The sequence below is a fragment of the Apis dorsata genome, unplaced genomic scaffold, assembly GCF_000469605.1.
Source record: "Apis dorsata unplaced genomic scaffold, Apis dorsata 1.3 scaffold_894, whole genome shotgun sequence".
NCBI classification, from domain to species: Eukaryota; Metazoa; Arthropoda; class Insecta; order Hymenoptera; family Apidae; genus Apis; species Apis dorsata.
The window spans coordinates 359,632-364,222 of NW_006264009.1; the positions used below are offsets into that span (position 1 = coordinate 359,632).

The 4,591-nt window shown below is 42.5% G+C and overlaps 1 protein-coding gene and 1 long non-coding RNA gene across 4 annotated transcripts in view; both read right to left on the minus strand.

The window, feature by feature from the left end:
- LOC102676798 (protein wingless-like) overlaps positions 1–4,591 on the minus strand; it is a 78,177-nt gene that overhangs the window by 28,330 nt on the left and 45,256 nt on the right. The gene's annotated exons all lie outside the window — the stretch shown is intronic.
- The window catches only part of LOC116186547, a 16,533-nt gene that overhangs the window by 4,482 nt on the left and 7,460 nt on the right, over positions 1–4,591 (minus strand). The window lies entirely within an intron of this gene.

Below are 4,591 nucleotides of genomic sequence, written 5' to 3' on the forward strand. Positions count from 1 at the left end.
AGGTCCCGCTTGACCGTCTGCGACGCGGCCTTGCGAGGTCCGCGACAAAAACTGTTTGCGGGTCCTTCCATGCTCTTCCTTCCTTCTCCCCTTTTCGACTTTGCTTCTTCTTCGCGTTTCGTTAGAATTTCAACTGGACCGTATTCGCAAAATTTCGACCCATCGCTCGAAATTCTCAATAGACACGAGATTCCATACAAATTCTTTAAATTTCCTGCTAAATTTCGGTAATTATTGCAACGATAAATTGATGCAACGGATCATAAATGTCTGATATCAGAAAGGTTTTAGAAGATTCGTTCGATAAATGTTCGATAAATTTATTTGTTATATGTATACGCAATTCGTTGAATCAATTAACTTTCTATCTCTTTATCGATTTTACGATAGTTATATTAATTTCGTAAAAAAAATATGCGTTAATAATAAACTTTTCAAACATTTTTATCCATATTTGAATTGTAATTATTCTCGCCTAACTTACTTTAAATATAGTATATCTTATGATATAAATTGAAATCAAAAATTGCTAATTTTTCCCCGAATCGTTTCATTCAAATTTTTCCGGAACGTAATCGGAAAACAATCGATCATCGATCAAGACGTTCTCCACCTGTACAGATAGACGAGGCAAAAGGATCGCGCGGCAAGAGGAAGCGGCTAGGCTACGGCTCTATCGAGGCGCGTTCGTCACGCGCGTAGGTTACCACGCCGATTCTTTTTTCTCCCGATTCGTTCTCGTCATAATAGAAGAATCTGTTCGTGGCTGCGCGGTATGGTCCGCCTCTATCGTTTCGAGCGGCACCGGTGGCCGCCACCGGCACGCTGCTGCCCGTCGAGAGAGCCCAGTTCGAGCAGGTTCTCAGGAATTCACGACTCATGCGACGACCGGGTGTCCAAGTGAAACGTATAATGGCATTTAACGAAGAGGAATCGTGGTAGCAGGGGCACGCCGAGCTTGCTCCAAATTGTTAGGTCAGGCTAATGTCGAAACGACGTCCGAGGACGGGCCCGGTATTGTTCCGACACCCTTCTCCGTGCTGATGGCTCGTGGGAACACGCCTGTTTTTTCTCCTCCATTATCCTCTCGAGCACCCTCGCCTCGTATTTTCTTCTTTCTCTTCTTTTCTCTTCTTTTCTTTTCTTTTCTTCCCTCCCTCTCTTTCTCTCTCTTCAAAATAACAATTTTTTTTCCTCTACTTTGATTTCCTCCCCTCTCCACCCTCCTTTCTTTTTTCACTGGTCGCGCTTCGACGCGATAGTTTACGAGAACGAGGTTTTTTTACGGATGAATCGCGCGCGAGAGATCCCCGTAACTGCGAGGGTAATCGCTGGCAAGATCGATTATGATAAAGTCGGGCGAATCTTCTTGCGACGACACGTCCGCGCAAATTAACGTTTAAAACGCAGGCGCGGGTCAGAGGATGGAAAAAGGGATGCGAAAAAGGCGAAAAAGGAAAGGGAGGGAACGAAAGGATGAACGAAAGACGAAGGTGGGCTAAGAGAAGCTCTCCTCCACTCGTCTCTGAAAACTGGTCTGGTAGAGAGATGCGGTCTTAGGAGCAAAGAAGAGTCGGAGGAGCGGCATTCCCCGGTAATTAGTCTCACCCATAAATTACTAGCTATTCCGTGTCTGTGTTGGTCACAACTCGGTAACGTTCTCTTCCCTTCCCTTCCCTTCCCTTCGCCTCTCCAACTCCTTTCCATTTCCACTCTTTTTCTCCCATCTTCACTCCTCTCCCTTTTACATTTTTTTCTTCAAACCGATATTATTAACCACGGTAGGTGTATCTCGAAAACATAATCTTGGAAACCGAGACGATCTACTAATTCATCATGCTTGACAAAATTTCCTTTGCCTCGCCACCTTGTGACCGTGATTGTGACGTTCGATACGATCGGCAATTTCGAAATCAGACTTGCAGATCGTCGAGATCGGTTAATCGTGGATAGAGAAGGATCTAGCGGAGGATATATCGGAAGGTTTATGGGAACGAAACGAACTCATCTTTGCCGTAGGTCCAACGCGAGCCCGATCTCTCTGGCCTCGCCGAAGGGGCATAGGACCCCGCTGCTAAATGAGCTGTAATACGGACCCCCGCTGACCCCCTCGCTCACTCCTTCGCTCTACCTCTTCTCCTCCACCTCGCCAGTTCCTACTCTTTCGCCGCAATCTCTTCCTTTCCTCCTCTATCGAAGCTTTCGTTCTTTCGTTCATGCCTCTCCTCTCCATATGCTCGGCTTCAAAACTACTCGAGTAGGATTCAGAGGTGATCACGATACAGCCACTACTCGAGACGACTTTTATCCGTTACACGGTGTTTCCCAAAATGTTTTCTTTTTAACTTTCTCTTCTCCTTTTTGTCGTTATTTATTAAGTCCTTCGAACTTTCTTCCGTTATCGCTTCTTCTTCTTCTTCTTCTTCTTCTTCTTCCTCTTTCCTCGATAAGTCATTCGATACCTCGATGATTTCGTTCGATGAAAGCGATCAAAGTTCAGCGATAGGATAATCAAGCGAGTCCACCTAGATGCGCGAAAGATTACAGTTCCTTTCGTTGGAGAGACGGCTACTCGACTACGAAACGGTTCTCGTCGGTTCTGCGAACTAACGGAGAATGGTCGTGACATCGAGACCGATCGCTCGCGCATTCGCTCGGTCAACGAAGCAGTTGACCCATCGCTGGAGATACGCGGAAAACGATCCATCAATTAGGTCAGCCGTTCTCCGCGCTACCAGAGGATGGAGAAAGGAAAGAGAGCAAGGGAAGCAATCGAAAATAGTACTCCACGAGAAAGAGTAGTATACGCGAGTTCGATTCAATCATTAGTGAGTGAGATTCTCGATTTGATCTTAAGCTTTCACAGTTAAATATATTCCTTGTCAGTTATTTGTGAAAATGCAACTTTTGATTTGATGTACCTTGGAAATTTATATATACATATATCGAAAATTCTTTTATTCTTTTATTCTATTATGAGAAGATAATCATTTAAATAGTTAAGATGAAATTTTTAAAAGAGGTTTATTTTTTTTTTCATTTTTTTCATATCATATAATAAAGATATTTTGTATTCCGTGAATATTATTATAATTTCAACCGTACGTATGCTCATTAACGCCAACAGTGTTCAATCAATCGTCAATTGATCTTTTTCGTTACTATTATTCTCGAGCGATTCGTTATTTCGTTATGCCTGAATTAAATCTTCTTTCTCTCCGTACCATAAATTCATTAATTGTTCAATCGCAATTGAAAATCTCTGTCTTATATCGCTATATTGTTATTTACATTCGCTCGGACCAATATTAAACTCTTGTTTTTTCATGTTTGTACGCTAATGGGATTCGTCCCGTTAATAAGTAAATAATTTAAAAAGAGGAAGAACAGGATCAAGATCGGTGAACGTTTCTGTTGTAAATGCGACGGCTCTTTCCCGGCGGCAGAGATGAAAAGAATGTAGCCACACGCCGACAGGTTAAACCCTTGATACCGTCCTGTACGATGCGCCTCCGCTGTGTAGCGAGACACGAGGTATGAAAGAGAGGAAAGAAGGTAGCCAGTGGCAGAGATCCGGACGAAAGAGAAGGACGTGACAGAGGAAGTAGAAATACACGATCGAGCAGAGACCAACCGAGAAGAAACTGGTACCGAGCTGTTTACAATGATCTCATAAGCTGTCGAAGTAAATTTCGCTCTGGATCGGATTGCACAGTGCTCTCTTCCCAGAAGAGGGCAAAGAGCATGTCATTGTAATCGATATTTATCTTTTGAGGTGGCGCCAGCTAATCCACCAATATTCCTCCAACACACTTTCTGGGCATGAGAAAGAATAGAAGGTTGGAAGAAGGATTTGCTCGGCCGTGCGTGTCGTGCTACTCGTTTTCAACGAGGAAAAGGGAAGAATACGTTTTTTTTCTTTGAAAAAAGACCGAGAGTCTTATTGTTATCTCTTATTTTCTACGTTGCAAACTATGTTTATCGATGATCTATACCAGAAACGTGCATATCTTTATTTGCATAGATCGTGAAACGAAAAATTGCAAATTAATTAAATTAATTTATACGTTATTATAGAAATTAAAAGAAATAAAATGGAATCAAAAATATTCGATTCGAAACGAAAGCGATCAACACAGGAGCATAGCACGCCTGACTTTATTTCCACGCGGATCTTGAAATTGTCGATCGTAAAGTACAAAGAAACCGAATCGACTTCGTAAGGAAATTCAAAAGGAAGAGATCGAATATAAATCGAATTAAATTATAAATTATAAATGATACCTCTTCTTCTATCTCGAATAATCTCTAAAAGTTTGCAAACTTGATTTGGATCATTTCGATCCATTCCTCGAAAGAAAAGCGTTTTATCGATGAATACTACGAGAAAGAAAAAAGAAAAAAAAAAATGGAGAAATTTCAACTTTCAACGGAGTTTGAACGAAAGCATTTGGACGGTAATCGCGAAATCGGTATCGGGAACGTTCGAAACGAAAGGGTCAAAAGGTAGCGCGGTACGCTTTGGGTCCTCCCTCCGCGTGGATCCCGAAGCGGCGGCAGGTTGCGAAGTACAGAGGAGTCGAGTGGTTCT